Below are 17,445 nucleotides of genomic sequence, written 5' to 3' on the forward strand. Positions count from 1 at the left end.
AGCCAGGCCAGACATGGTGACTGACACCTGTAATCCCAGCACTTTGGAAGGTCAAGGTGGGAGGATCACTTGAATCCAGGTGTTCAAGACTGGCCTAAGCAACACAGCAAGACTTTGTCTCTGCAAAAAAAAAAAAAAAAAATCAACAAGTTAATCAGAAGTGGTGTGTGTGTGTCTGTAGCCACAGCTACTAGGGATGCTGAGGCAGGAGGATCACCTGAGCCCAGGAAGTTGAGGCTACAGTGAACTGTGATCATGATACTGCACTCCAGACCAGACTGCAGAGACTCAAAAGAAAAAAAAAAGTAAAGAAAGAAAAGAAAAAAAGACCAGCTAGTCAAACCACAGTAGTAACTAACACATGTAGGGTTATGAGAGCTTGAACTAAAGCATTAGTGCATAGGAAGGTGGATGAAGAGGTACACGTAAAACATGTAAGTAATTGGAATCAGTGGAGCTTTGTTACTGATAAAATATGAAATATAAAAGTTCAGAATGATCTTGGGTTTTGGTTTGGATAGCTTGAGGGAACTATTAATCAGAAGAAGTTGAAGATTTCAGAAGGGTGACTTCACATTTCAAGATAGTTTCTATCTTGGTTCCTATAAGTTATCCCAGTTTGAGATGTCCTACAAGTAGTTAAATACAAGTCTGAAATTCAGGGAAGAATTCTTGAGTTGAAGGCAGAAATCTGAAAGTCTACAATATGTTGATGAGAATGACTCTGATCCTGGGGAGAAATAAGTATAATGGAAAGGAAAGTGATCTGAGGACACAAACCTGAGAACTATCAATATAGAAGGATCAGTCAGAATAAGAGAAAAATTTGAAATGTCTAGAGATAGAATCAAACAGAAGTATTACCGAAAACCAAGAGAAGAAATAATTTCAAGGATGAAGTAGACAGTGGAAAATGTTACAGAGAGAATGGTGTCAGTCTTTTAGGGGCACCCTTACCAACTATTTCAGCAGTTTGTAGGGAGTGGGCAGGACTCTCCTGTTGCATTCAGAGCAGCCAGGTCAAAAGGATCTTTGTGTGGCAATGATATTGACGCTACCTGTTCTGTAGTGTCATAGAGCATAGGAGAGAAAAATAAATTGCCAATGTCCAGAAAAAAAGTGGGTCACTTCCTTCCACCTAGAATATTAGTGATGCTTCAAATACTCCAGTTTCAGTCAATCAGTACCCACTTTTTATGCTAAATAACATCAGTAAATTTGTCCAGACTTCGAATAGGTGGTGTAATATAATATTAAATGACATGGGCAGGTCAGCAGTTTATGTTTAATAGAAAGGCAGGTTAACATTTTTTATACAGAACAGGTATCTTCTATCATTCTGACAAACAAAATGGCAGACACCTATTTTAGGAAGAATATGTCCTCTATCATTGTCACAAAGGCAATATTTCTTAAAATAATGACATTATCAACTCTCCCAAGATGCCATAAAAATTGCTGGTCTCCATGTATCCTGAACCATCAGAGCAAACTACCAGTGTTCTTGCTTTTGGCCTGAGAAAAAGGACAGTGCTGAGAGAAATATTTGGATCAGTGATGCTTTTGATATGTCCATTATCTCTAAGAAAAAAATAATTTTTGAGCTTAGTGAATATCCATGATGATGAGCACTATTTTGAGAATTGCATAGTCAGTCATTTTATTGAATATGTATACGTACAGCAATGAAAATAGGAAAGTCATCTGTCCCCTTCCCTCTTCATCCACTAGCCAGTCAATATAAGGTTTGACTATCTCTGTGAAGTAATTGCATGCTGCATACTTGTTGTTTAGACCTGTTTTAAACAAATACTAGTTTATCTGAAGACACACTAAGGCTCTTGGAGAAGGGCCTGCTGCTACCTTTAGTTGCCAAAAGGAAGCAAGCTGTGTCATCTCTAAGCTCATTATGTTGCCTGAAGCATTGTTCTCTCCACCCTACTCCCTTTGCTGTCTTCACTCCTACTCATTCTTCTACCGCTTGTTTGCCCAAAGTCTCCTGTCTTTTTGTTCCTCTGTTCCTCTTTACCTGCCTCTTTAGTGCTAGATACATATGTGGAATGTGACATTTTAATTCCTTTGTTGGGTTTTTACTACTTGTTTTAGTTATTTCTTAACAGTTGCTCTAGGGATTATAATATGCACCTTTGCTTGTTACTATCTACTTCAAATACAAACTAACTTAATTTCAGTGAAATAAACTAGCGTTGTCCCAATATAATTTCATTTTCTTCACTCTTCTTGGTGATGTTATTGTCATATACTATATTACAGCCTTATACGCTGTAAACTGTTTTGTAATAATTATTTTATGCAATGATACTTTACATCAGTTGAGAAAAGAATGGAGAAAAAAGATATTGTATTTTATATTTACCTACTTTTTTCCAATGTTCTTTATTTATCCATGTGAATTTAAGGTACTAATCTAGTGTAATTTCTTTTCTGCTAAATGAGATATATATATCTATTTTAGTATTCCTTTAAGGCAGATCTACTAGCAACACATTTTGTCAGTCTTTGTATATCTGGGATATCTTTGAATATCTTTATTTCACCTTTGTTTTCGAAGTAAAGTATTTCTAGATATAAAATTCTTGGTCAACAGGCTTTTTTTCTTTCAGTATTTTGAATATTTCATCCTACTGCCTTTTAGCCTCTATTGTCTCTGATGAGAGATTGTCTTTAATCTTACTGTGTTTTCCTTGTACGTATATTTTTTCTCACTGCTTTCAATATTTTCTTTGTCTTGCAACAGTTTGACTATGATTAGCTTACTTAGTGTGTTGAGTTTTTTGTTTGTATCATAGTCTGACTCTGTCACCCAAGCTAGAGTGCAGGGACATGATCACAGTACACCACAACCTCAAACTCCTCGGTTTAAGCAATCTTCCTCTCTCAGTCTCCTGAATACCTGGGACTACAGCCATGTGCCACCATGCCTGACCTGTTGAGATTCTTGAATGTGTAAATAAATATTTTCTAACTAATTTAGAAAAATATAGGCCATTGCTTCTACAACTACTTTTCTGTCCTTTTATGTCCTATCTGGGACTCCTATTACATATTAGTTAGTATTCTTTGGTGAATGCCAGAGGTTTCTGAGGCTCTCATTTTTCTTCATTTTTTTCCTACTATTCAGATTGGATGATCTATATATCTATGATCTATCTTCAGGCTCATTGGTTCTTATGCCAAATTAAATTTACTATTGAGCTCTTCTGGTGATATTTTAAAATTTTTTATTATGTTTACTTTATAAAATTATTTTCTATTGAGTTAGTTACTATTATTATACTTTTCTTTAATTCTTTAAATGAGATTTCCCTGAGTTCTTTGGATATATTTATAACAGCTGTTTTGAAGTCTCGGACTTAGTTGTCCAGTATTTAGGCCATCTCCCTCTCTTTCCACCTCATCAGAGACAATTTCCATTGAATGATCTTTTTTCCCTTTGTAGGCATCACACTTGGCTGTTTCTTTTCATGTCTTATAATTTTTTTGTTGAAACTCTGTATTTAACTCTGTACTGTGAACCTGCCTCCCAATAGTTGTTATTGTTGCTACTTGTTTGTTTAGTAACTTTCCAAGATTAATTGCCTTTCCTATGCAGTTGCTCATGTCTCCACTCAGTTGTTGTTGTTGTTATTTTTAAGTCTAGTTGCCTAGAGGTTACCTCTAAGGACAACATATCTTAGTGGTCAGAGAATGATGGTTCAGACATTGTGTTTAAGTACCTTGAGCTAATAAAGCTTCTACTCTCCACTGATGTATCTGAGTGTGGGTTGTGTCCAAACAGTTAAGAAATTTCTCCCAGCTCCTTTTTGCTTTCTGTGTATGCCAGGCCTTACATTCTGCCAAGGAAAAGCAGATACCTAAGACCTTCTTCAGTCTTTTCTAAGTAGTATGCAACCTTGTCCATACAAGTAGCCTTTCAGGCACCAGGCACATATGGAAACTTTTTTTATATCTCTCTATTAAATTTTTGATTGTTCTACTAGTCTTTTCATTGCAAAGTCAGGAGAGCTTCAATTTTGGCCTTCTATGATTGTTTGCTAATGACATTGCTATCGTCAGCTCACAAGAGCCTGGTTTTTCCCAGCCTGCTTCACCCAGTAGAACTATCTTTCCAGGGGATAGAGGATAGAAGAGGACTGCGGGGCTCGGTGGCTCAGCCTGTAATCCTGCGCCTTTGGGAGGCTGAGGTGAGTGGATTGCCTGAGCCTGCAGGTTCCAGACCCGCCTGGGCAGGTGAGACCTCATCTCTACAATAAATCAAAAAATCAGCCGGGCGTGGTAGCGCATGCCTGTAATTCCAGCTACTCGGAAGGCTGAGGTGGAAGGACTGCCGGAGCCCAGCAGGTCGAGGCTGCGGTGGCCGCTCCCGGCCTGGGTGACAGAGTGAGACTCCGACTCAAAAAAAAAAAAGGACTGGAGCAAGCTAAAAGGTCACATCTCTCATTGTTTTTTACTGAATTTATTAGTAGCTTTTTCTTGAATAAATGCCTGATAATTCTACATAAACCCTTGAACAGTTTCCAAAGTCCTAAAATGGTTGTTTTGGACAATTTTGCCAGTTATATCATCCCACTTTGCTGAGCTTCATGCTGCTATTCTAAAGTTTTTAGAGATGACAATACTAACATTTAAGAATATCTATAGAACATTTAAATAAAATGCATATAATTTATTATAAATTTTAAAAACAGTTAAAATATTCAGAATATTTGAACTTTTTTCATATCTTCAGATTTCTCATGATGAGCTACTAAACTGTCAGGTGGTTAAATTTTAATTCTCACGAGAATGGAACATCTAATTTAAAACTAGCATTCAATCAATTTTTCCCCTTTTAGGCTATGAGTATCTGAACTATATGAGTCCTTGTACCCAGGTGTGTAAAATCATTCCCTATCTCCTTAACAAGATATGAGTAGGTGTGGGTGTGGCTTCAGTATGCTGCTTGAGGAGAATCTGCCAAATTGTTTTTCCATCTACAAAAATTTGGCACCCGGAATAACTATTCTTCATGATTTCCTCAGCATTTTGAGCTGATTTTTTTTCCTTTGTCCTGGTTTGAGTTGTTCTCTTTTACCTCACTCTAAACTTTTCTTGCAGGTTCAGCAAATTAACTGTTTTGTTTTTTTTATTTGCATAACCTTTCTATCTCTTTTCCTCCATTGAGACTTTTCTTACTTTCTTACCTCCATTGAGACAGACCCCATCACCATAGCCTCCAATTATCCTTGTTCTATTTGGTATCTTCCAACAAATTACCCTTGGATGTAAGATAAACTCAGTCTCCACCTTCAACAAAACACAACAAAGAATATACACAAATCCACTCAGATTTGCCTATCCCTCAAGTGAACATCTATCTTTTCTTTTTCTACCAAATTTTTCACATTTCCCCCTTTGCTTTCTCATAAAATAAAATCCTCATTTTTATCAACAATAAATTTCTTCTCATAGAGTCATTAGTGACCTCTAATTTAATATTGATTGATTTTCTCAATGTAGTATAGAGGTTGAAAACTCAAATGTGCAGATAGACACAACTTGGCTTGAATTCTGGAAGACCATGAAAGCACTGTAATCTCTCATATCTCTTTAGGGGTGTTTAAGAGACTAAGTGGAATAACCCATATAAAACTGTTAGTGCATATTTGGCCCAGGGCATCAATAAAATCTTCAATATTTATTATTTGGTCATTCAACAAATATTTTTGACTGCTTCTTTTGTACTGGAATATAGTAGATGAGAAGACCAATGTGGTTACTTCTCACATTTCCTATGGGTTTCCTTCTCTGATGTCCTATTCTAAAAATGGCATTACCTTTAAAGATTCACAGGCACAGGTTCAAATCCCAACTCCAAGACTTGTGTGAACTTAGAGAAGCTACTCTAAAGTCTCTGATCTTTAGTCTACTCAGGAGCAGAAAGGCAATGACACATATTTTAGAATGCCATTGAGATATCTAAGTAGATAAATATTGAAATCTCTTAGCTAAATTCCTGGCATATGTTACCAGGAATATTAATCTGCTCTTTACCCATATATCTGTACGCATTTCCCAGGTTTTCTTATTTTCTTTCTCAACATTTTCTCCTTCTGATATGATTTATTTCCATAAACTCAGCTATTACTTTCACTAGCATTCCCAAATCCATATTAGCCATCCCAAATATTCGACAATCTAGTTACATCTCTTCATGAATTTATAGAATATTTTTTATCTAAATGTCTCATCATGACTTGAAATTCAACAAATCAAAAATCACTTTTGTTAGTTTAACCACAAGTCAGCTGTACTGTTAACTTCTAAGTGGAATCCTCCCTTCAGGCTCTTCTCCCTATGATGTACTCCACATTCCACTGCCTTATCTATCTTCCCCCAGATTGCTTTCCTCATTCTACTCACATGTTCTGAAATCTGCAAAGACTTTGCTCACAGTTATACATACAAGTTAAATTTAAATGTCTTAGTGTTAAAAAAAGCTGTGGTGTCTAAAAATTAATAAAGTACTATGTCAATAAAAATCCAGATACCCCATGGATTTCTGAATCACAGATATGAATGTCAGGACTCAGAAATAATTTTCACCTCTTTGAAGTTCATTTCTTATTTTTATGAAATATCAAGAAAAAAATAGAAACAAGATGACCCCTAAGATATTGTCTAATTCAAAGATTTTTGTGAAAGCCATGGTTAAATTTGGATGTCAATAAGGTATCAGTGATACATACTTTTCAACAACTCTCTTTTTAAAAAGAAATTTATTTTTAAATTGTTAAATAGTAGTCACGTATACTTATGGGGCACAATAACGTGATATTTTTATATATGTGCACATTGTAAAAAGATTAAATCAAGCTAATTAACATGTCTATCATCTGATCAAGTTATTATTTGGGTGGTAAGAAAATTAAAATCTATTATTTTTATCAATTTTTGAAGTATATGATAAATTAGTATTAACTGTAGTCAACAGACAATGCAATAGATCACTAAAACCTGTTCCTTCCGTCTGACTAAAATGTTGTAAACTTCCATTATCTCCACCTTCTAAATCCCTCAATCTTCCTCCTCAGGTTCTAGTAATCACCTTTCCACTCTGTTTATATGAAACTGACTTTTCTAGATTTCACATATAAGGGAGAAATGTAGTATTGGTCTTTCCATCTTATTGACCTTAGCATAATTACCTCCAAGTCCATTCTTTTTGTATATTATTCATATATTCCACATTTTGTTTATTCATTCATCTGTTGAAGGACACATGATGTTGTTTCCATATCTTAGCTCTTGTGAAGAATGCTGAAATGAACATGGCAGTGCAGAAATTTCAACAAACCAATTTCAATTCAGTTGTATATGTACCTAGAAGTAGGATTGCTGGATCATATTGTCAACTCTCTTTTTGTTTTTTAACTCTCTATGATGAATGATATTTTGAAAAAGAAACAGTCATATCCTTTGTGGATCTCTTTTGTGTCATGGACTCTGCCTAGGAACTTTTGAGAATAGATGATTTATTTAAATAAATCTGGGCTACCAGCTAGTACTCTCTGATGAAAAGTGTAAACATTCTTTGGCAAATTTCTTTCTGTAACTTAAGTGAAATGGTAAGATATTGAATAAAGATTTTTTTCTTCTGGGAATGGGAATGCCAGAATCTTTATGTTCTATCCTTTTTTTTAAAAATATCTTAAAATCTTGGAATCTTTTCTTTTTGAGACATTGAAGCTTGCTTGCTCTGAGAATGTCACCTGAATTTTGAACACAGAGTGATCTCAGTTGTCAAGGAGATTCAAATGGATTATTTTTATTTTATTCTCATAATGTTGCTTCCAATGTTGAAGGCAGATAACTATATACCACTGATTGACGACTGGATTCTACTGGTTACTACAGAGACAAGAAGTGTTAGAGGCAAATGCCTGAATATGACCTGTATATGTAGGTCTTATGTAAAATTTCTTACAAACTAGATTTTTTGCAGAAACTTTTGCTTTTCTAGATTAAGGGAGAAGAGCAGAATCAACCTCTTGAATGAAGACACAGAGGAAGAATGAACCTGATATGGATGGAGAAAAAGATCCTACGAAATAGAAGGTAAATATAGAGGTAGACTCAGGAAATAATATTGTCCATGGGATGTAGAGCTAGATTATCAATGGCCCAAAAAACAAGGAAGAAGCATTCACTCTTTGTACCAAATAAGTATTGCAGATTTTTTTAATATGGGGAATTGTGGAATTATTTATTTTGTATTTAACGAAAAGACTGTAAAATTTTTGTTTGGGATCCAAGAATTTAAATATTGCCTTTAAGTCATGGTTATGTTCATAAATAGATTCAATGACTTTTTAAAAAAGTAACATAAGCAGAGTCCAAATTAAACTAATTACAATTGTCTTACTTTCTTTGTAAGACAATGTGCTCTTTTATTATCAGACATGAATTTCTTCTTTATACTTGATTCTGAGTGGAGACTCAGACACTGAGATATGCTGAAGACATCTCAGAGGGGATAACAACTTGAAGCAGTATCTGCAGGCAAAACTATGCAGAGTAAACCACACTTGGACTTCATAAAATTGTAGCTTGTGTACATAGAGAAATAGTCATTTGTGCCAATTATCTTTAGACAGACTGAGATTTCAAATACTAATTACAAAGTTTTAGCCTCATTAACACATGTGTTTCACTTTATATCTTGGCTACCACATTTTATTGTTATAACTCATTAAAAATAATGTGAAAAATGAAGATGATCATAAACTTCATCATATAAGCAAAAGAAAAACATTAGTGCCTGAGTAATGATAACAACACTTTATATTTGGATAGCAACTACCTTTTAAGGAGCTCAAAACATTGCACAAACATTATCTCATTAATCCTATGAGTACTGCAATAAAAAATAATTTCTTAGCTCTCTGAGGGAAATTGATACATTAAATGGCTATAGTATATCTCCTTCTGTGAAGTGTCCATTCAACTGTTTTTCTTGTGTGATGCTGGTACTTTCTTATTTCTGTTTGTTGAATATTTTTTTGGATTTTATCATGACTATTTCAAATACTGTGTCTTTGTATTTCCAATGTTGCACATTGACTTATGAACAAATGATGTATTCATATTTATTTGTTATAATTTTAAAATTTGCATATGGTAAAACTGACCACTTTTGTTGTACATTTCTATAAGTGCTAACACATGTAGATTACACATGTATAACTATCACCACATTCAGGATATAGAACAGTTCTAATGCTCCAAAAATTTTTGTATCACTTCTTTGTTGTCAAACTATCTCCCACATTTATCTCTGGCAAACATTGACCAGCTTTCCATCCCTACTATTTTGCCTTTTTCAGAATTTCATATAAATGAAATCACTGAGTATGTAACCTCTTGAAATTTGTTTCTCTCAGCTTAATATTTTTGAGATTCATCCATGCTGTTGTGTGTAAATGAATAATACATTGTTTTTTATTGCTGAGATGTAGTCCATTGTATGGATGTATTCAGTTTGTTTATCCACTAACCTATAATAGGACATTTAGATTATTTCCTGTTTGGATTGAGTATTAATAGAGCTACTATACATACTTGTGGACAAATTTTTTTGTGAAAATGTTTCATTTCTCTAAGTTACATCCCATGAGTGAGATTTCTGAGTTATTATATGGTAAGTATAGGTTAACTTTACAAGAAACTGGCAAACTGTTTTCCAGAAAATCAGTACCATTTTAAATCCCTATCAGTGATGTATGAAAGTTCCAGTCTCCCCATATTCTCAACTGAATTTGGTATTGTCACTTAAAAAATATTTTAACTAGTGTAGTGTTATGTTTTCACTTTTATATCCATAATGGCTAATGATGCTGAGTATCTTTCATGTGTCAATTTTTCATCAGTATATCTCCTTCTGTGAGGTGTCCGTTCAACTGTTTTTCTTGTGTGATGCTGGTACTTTCTTATTTGTTTGTTGAATATTTTTTTGGATTTTATCATGACTATTTCAAATACTGTGTTTTTTGTCTTGTTTAAATGTCATGGAGACTATTGATTGCTTTATTTTCTCTTGATTTTAGCAGTATTGCTTTTGATCCTGTTAAATTCAGGTTGCTAATTTCTACTTGCTTTCTGTAGGCTGTACTTACAAAATCAGTTCAGGTTTTAAAGGTTTTTGCAGTGCTGTTTGGATCATTTTGTGTATCACCCAGTGGCAATCCAGGACCAAGAAAGTGGTCTACCTCATGATATAGTTCTCAAGCTTTGATATGCTGATTAGACTTGGATTTAAGCCTGGCAACTTGTGACTGAGCTGAAGTTTATATGCAACTTTCTGGAATTATTTTCTGAGCTTCCTCCTCTCTGTGATCTCATTGAAGTCTTCTGTTTCTCAGAAACTCTCTTTTATTTTTCTCTGGCAGGAAAACCAGGGCTTCAGATGCCCTCCTCTGCTGCATAATTAGTATAACTATGCACATCTTCAAGGGCCAAGTAGCAGGAGGACAAATATTTAAAAAGAAACAATGGGGCATCTTCTATACTCTTAGAACCTTATTTCCTCTGGTCAAAGAGAAGGATTCTCTCATTTGGAGTTGTAAGTGACTGCTTGTCACTGCCATTGCTGTCACTGATGCTTCAGGGTTGCCTTGGGAGCTGAAGTTAGAAACAACAGGAAAGGAAGAAACAGCACAAGATTTTCCCTCTTCCTTGACCCTAGTGGACCTCTTTCTTGTTCCTTAGTCAAAAAATAGAGAGTATTTTTTTTTTTTGGAACTTTTTCTATTTACTTCCTATGCACAGTCCCAGATTTTAAGCTGTCTTTGAGTTATTGCCAGAAGGTGCCAGATAATTAAAAATGGGAAATTCGTTGCTAATTTGGTGGTAATTCAAGTGCCATTTTTTTGTTTTGTTTTGTTTTTCCCCAATGCACCTGCTAGCGTTTACTTTTCAGTGTCTTCAGATAACTGACCTATGCCTTATGTCTAGGACTTTAAGTTGCATTTGGAGAGGACAGGGTGAAATGTGTCTACTCCATCTTGACTGGAACCGGAAACCAGGATTTAGATTTTTTTGAGTCCTAGTAATCAAACCAATCTTGAAAGTTCAAACCATAATAATAAGTAAGATTTACGTAACTAAGGTGCCAAAAAATCAAGCATTTTATTAATCTTTGTCATAATTCTATGAGGGTTATATGGTAGATATTCTATATGTTTCTGCTTTAAGGTAAAGATACTTAATATCTTTGTAACTTTGGTACAAAGATATTAAGTAAATTACCCAAGGTCACATAACTAATAGTTGGTGGTCAGAATTTGAATTCAATAGTCTGCTTCTAGAGTCCAAACTTTTAATCACTACACATGTGCTAAGTTCTTTAATTTTATTTTTTATTGCTTGGTTTTATTTTTATCATAATGTTGTACATTTTTGGGAAAACTCTGAACTTAATTGCTATTACTACAAACTTAACTTAATTTATCCTAAGTATACAGAAGAATAAGGATTAATTGGCAAAGAGGTGATATTACTACTCCTGAGATGCGCCAAGGAAATACTTTGGGAATCAAAACAATTTTAAAGTTTCACTGATCCTTTAAAAACGTGTATGTATCAGCTGGATTTATTCACAGTTCTCCTCCTACCTTCCACTCCCCCAGATTTGTAACCTTTAATATTAGTACAAGGGCATATGGAGGATGGGGGGTTTCTGTAAGAATAATTCCCTGCTGGGAAAAAAAAAGTTTCTTAATTAAAACAATCAGTAGCTTTTACTTATTCATAAAATTAGCATTCCAATCAAGGCACTAAAGTAGTGTTATACAAAGTAAAATTTGTGAAGTAGAACTGTTATTTTGTGGGACACCACAAAATAACAAAGTAAGTACAAAAATTAAAGCAAGTGTTTAGAAATTTTAAAAACAACTTTATAAAGTGGTTTAATGTTAAATATAATAAAAAACAATGTATATTTCATTGTCCTTTTTATTTAATTCCTATGCCAATTTATTTTTTACTATATTTTCCAATAGTGCAACTATGCAATGGATTAACAATTTAAAAAATAAATCAAAAGTGTTCCTCATCACAAACAATTTGATACACACTACACTAAAGCACAGTGACTGCCCTCTAATTTTAAGATTCAATGGCAAAATTAATTACAACACAGGATTCCTAACGTTTTTTTTTTCTTCAATGATTCTTAACATTTCTAAAAAGTGTGCCTTGAATTTCAAGTAAGGTTGTGTTTGTTAAGAGACAAAGATCCAGGGAAAGATTACAAGAGCTGATTTTGAATCTTCCTCTAAGCTGATGTTTATACTTATCATTTCTTCTTCAAATTTTAGGCTTGGAGGGTAAGTTCTTACACTTGCATATGAAGACCCCGAGAGCTGCTGGAACAGGGGGAGGCCCCTGAGGCCCAGCAAAATCCTTGCCTGGGCTTTTTGGAAAACCAGAATATATCGTCACAAAATATGAAGGACTGTTGAACTGAAGACAATTAAGAAGCAGCAGGTGCAGGAAGGCTCTCTGATCTCCCTCAGCTTGCCTCGAATCGGGCCATAGATTTACACATGCAAAGGCATCCTGTCTTCTCTTCTACCAGGGAGCACAGAGGTTAGCCACTGAAGATAATTTTGAACTTTTATGGGCCTAGAGATGGCACTAGAGATATCTACATTAATAAACTTTGCACACTAGCTTTTATCTGCCGCTTATTTCCCTCCCAAGTAACAGCACCTGTAAACTCAAAGTCCTTCTCCTTTTGTCTTGTCACTTCTCTAAAAATTTACTGAATTATTCATTCTCTTGTGTCTCCCATGTATCTATGAGATAAATGCTTCTGTTTGTTTTTCCCTTGTCTTTTGTAACAGGGGTCCTTTCCAACTAAGAACCTATGAAGGCTATTTTTCTTCTACGGGTTTCTCAGGGTGTTGGAGCACCATAGCACTGTACCCTCAACTCTCACAAGATAAAAGAAAATGGAGACAAAAGAGAAGGACTGGGAGGCTCTTTCCTTGTTACTCAAAGCAGACATAACAAACAACTCTTATTTCTTATTCCTTTAATTTAATAAGCTCAACTAAAACCTACTGAAGTAGTCTTTCACCCACATATTATATAACCATTGATGTCTGGTTAAAATGACAACTCACTTCTCTGGAGGGTCCGTTAAGTATTCAGAATTAGATCTTAATGTAAAATAATGTATAACAAACATAAAACGTGTTCTTAAAGAAAAGAACTTTCTTTAATGTGGATTTTGTGTTCTTGGCAATAAAGCTTTATAACAACATTTAATCGTAAGAAACCCCTATCTAAGTTTGTTCAAGACTTCATAAAATATATAATTGATTCAAATCTCAGAACTGTAAAAAAGAAAAATATTTACAGAATATGAACAAAATAAGGTTTATAAATGTCTCAATCTGTTATAGCCAAAATACTAATAATGACAAAATGCAGAAAAAGAAAAGAAAAACAAGTCATTCATATTCTAATTCATTGATGTTGGTTTAGAGGCTTCAGATATCATTGGCCTAAATATATTCAAGTCTACTTGAACCTCTCTCTCCTGAAAAAACTAAATGTATGTTATTTATAAGGTAGGAAACACAATGTTTCATCCAGGATTTCCTGAGGATTTTTAGGATAATCTGATATTTCCTCCAGTGTAACATCTCTTCCTGCTTGCAAAAAATATTTTTGATCTTTCTTGTGTTTTCTCTATGCCTACATTTACCCTAATGTGGAAGGTAACCCTTCATTGACCAAATTATTCCTTCCACAAGGCATCTGAATTTTTTAAACCTTTCCTGAAGATTGAGATTCATAATAGTTCCTCATTGAACTGTTAAGAGGATAAAGAAATATTGTGCATGTAAGCTGCCCTAAATGTTGACTGTTATTATTTGTTCAGGGATAATGTCATGGAGTTATGTCACAGCAGATAAAATGAGATGAAATATTGGACACCTTGTTCTCTTGAAAAATTCTTTAGCCTGTTCAATTAAGATAATTTCTCTTTAGGTCAAACTTGCTTCCATAACCTTCTTATTTCTGTTTTCAACTAGTTGTCCACATCACCATTCCTGTGGACTTTTCTCAGGCAGAGGAACTTAGTCTTCCCTTCCCTTCCCTTCCCTTCCCTCTCTCTTTCTGCCTTTTCTTCTACCCTCTTTGCCTCCCTTCATTGCTCTCTTGTCTCTTGGCAACCTATGTCCAATGATGTGGTGGGAGGAGAGAGAGGATTGGGATCAGGTATGGGGCTAGGAATCTCCCGAGAGACCCTCTCATTTCCAGAACCAACAGACCCATGAAGGGGGGATGTTCTACTACTTAACAGCTGGAGTCAACTAGGCTGGTCAATTGTAAGATCAATAGTTAAAGTTATATCCAAATTATAACTCAATTTTGCTCAAAACTTTTAAGAACTGAAACATTAAGGAAGAAAGAATTGGATAGTATAAAAAATCATTCATATAAAACGAATGTAAATATTGCTCCACATTTAAATGAATTTTTAGAGATTTGTCATGTGTTAGTTTGCTAGGTTGCCTTAACCAATTACCACAAATTTAGTGGCTTAAAACAATTGAGATTGCTTCTCTCATAATTTCGGAGGCCAGAAGTCTGAAATCAAAATTTTGGAAAAACTGGACTCTATCTGAAGACTCTAGCAGAGAATTCTGCTTTTCTTCCAGCTTCTAGTAGCTCAGGAGTTCCTTGGTTTGTGGCTACATAACTTCAATCTCTGTTTCAATCTTTACGTGGCCTTGTTCTCTTTTCTTTTTAAGTATCTCTCATAAAGAAATGTATCACTGAATACAAGGCCCACCCTAATCCTGATAGCCTAAATTAATTGATCTGCAAAAACCATTTTTCCAAGTAAGGTCATATTCACTGATTCAAGTCGTTAGGATAGATACATCTTTTATGAGAGACACAAATCAACCTACTACTGCTTAGAAAATGGATAATAAACTAAGTTGGAAAAAAAATTTTTCTAGCAAAATTTTATCAATTTGGTGAAATTAGAATAAGTAGAAAATAGTAAAAAAAATAAAACTATTATTATATTTTGGCATATAGAATAATTTTAACAATGCTAACAACCTATTACATGAATTACAATAGTGAAATGAGAATAGCACCCTATAAAATTGAAAGCATCTTCTTTTTTCCATTAAGGTTATTCTTTATAGTATTATGTACGATTGCTGATACAGTTAGCAAATACTTTCATCACAGGTAAAATCAATTTAAGTTAATCATTTTTTAATGATCACAAATTAATTGTTTTAATTATAAAATATAGTGCATACATTTTAAAATTAAATAAGAAATTTCATAGTTAAGAAGGAAAATTACTTGAATTCACTTGGAGAATTGTTTTTTCAACACATATTTTTAATATTATTTCATATACTAGAGGAATACCCCAATCTGATCAGATTAAGAGAGGATAAGAGGATAGTAACCTCTTAAATCTTAACCTACACTATTTCAGGTGTTATCAGAATATCAGTAATTTCTAAATGATAGATAATCTAACTGAAATTATTTTTTATATCAGAAGATAATTCACACAAGAAACATGAAGTCTTTCATGCCTATATATCTAAGTTAAGTCTTGGTCTGAATAATTCTCAGCCACTCTCAGAATAAATCAGTAGACTATCATAATGTGCCTTTAATTATATTCATTAATATTCATTTGGAAAAAAATGTATCATAGTTTCTATTTCAAGAACAAAAGCTGGAACATTAAATTTTGCTTTGTCTAGATCACTCAGTTTGAGATTAACCTTTTCAAGACCTTTCTCTGAGGAGATCATTGTGTTTAAACAGTCTAGTTCTGAAATGTAACAAATTTGCTCTATTAAATTATAAACGATTTATCTAGGGAGTGTCCTATTTAGACCAAAAGTGAATGACTTTAACTTGGCCTAATAATTTGTCTCATTATCTTCCTTAGACTATAACAGTTGGGGAATTAATCAAATAGCATATCTGAAACAATTATCAACACAGGGTGTCCATGGTTTGACAGCCTCAGGCAAAATCATGAGAACTCCAGTTCCAACTTTCAGTCAACAATAACACAATCATGATTTTATTTAACACTCACTATGTGCCAGCCACTGTCAGCACCTTACATGCATTAACTTTGTAATACTCAAGACAGCTCTATCATTATCATCTCAATTTTATAGATGGGAAAACTGTGGAATAGAGAGTTAAATAGCTTTTAGTGAGAAAGGGACAAAGCCACAATATGAATTAGGTGGTTTGGCTCCAGGTTCCCCTCAAACCATTCATGGAATCTCTGCAGATGTCTTCCATATGTCCTCAAAAGTCAAACTTGCTCTTTAGTCCATCTCTGAACAACTCCCTCATGGATACCAGGGACTGCACTTTGTCAATGATTCTGGCATGGCTTCTCCTGTTGTCTCAAGATGGTAGGAGTCAATGTGGAACTCATGCTTCATCTCAGTGGCTTTGGCCGCTAGTAGAATATCTTCTCCTCATCCCAGTGACATTCACTTACTGAGACAAAACACAAGTGTATCTTGTGCCCTAGTTTCTACCTTGCTTTTGTTGCATTACTTCACCATTTGGCCCTCTATGTGAACTTAGACCTATCACTCTAGAAATGAAGCACAGTCACAATGGAGATAACAGGGGGCAGTAGGTAGTGCAGTAAAGAGGGAGAACAAGGTGAAGGATGGAGAGGGTGCGATGGCATATAGAGGAGTTCGAGCAGGGGGGGATGAGAGTTACTGTTGGCTGGGCCAGGTGGCTCATGCCTGTAATCCCAACACTTTGGGAGCCTGAGGTGGGAGGATCACTTGAGCCCAGGTGTTCGAGACCAGCCTAGGTAACATAGTGAGATCTTGTCTCTACAAAAACAAACAAACAAAAAAATGAACAAGGCATAGTCGTGTGTACCTATAGTCCTGGCTATTCAGGAGGCTGAAGTGGTAGGATCACCTGAGCCCTGGAGGTCCGGAATATGATGAGCCATGATCATGCCGCTGCAACTCCAGTCTGGGTGACAGAGTGAGAGTTCTCAACTCAAACAACAAAAAAAGAGTAACTATAATGTGTTAGTTGATGCGCTACCCATTTCATATGGGTAACTAAGTTAACCCCAACAATCTGAAGGGGCTATGCTAACTCAGTGACATTATTAGATCACCTAATAAAGCTAGAAAAAAAGTAGAGCAAAATTTCTAAACTTAATTTTGTAGGTCGGCTAGATTTTATAAATTTGGAATTTGAATATATAAAATTCATATACAACACATGATTCTGATAAAGTGGTTTATAAATTATATGTTTAGGAGGAATTGTAGTGTGAGAAACAGACTAAATAAAAATGAAGATAATTATAATACAATGTGCCAAGTG

The sequence above is a fragment of the Carlito syrichta genome, unplaced genomic scaffold, assembly GCF_000164805.1.
Source record: "Carlito syrichta isolate Samal-C Ts95f unplaced genomic scaffold, Tarsius_syrichta-2.0.1 Scaffold308421, whole genome shotgun sequence".
NCBI classification, from domain to species: Eukaryota; Metazoa; Chordata; class Mammalia; order Primates; family Tarsiidae; genus Carlito; species Carlito syrichta.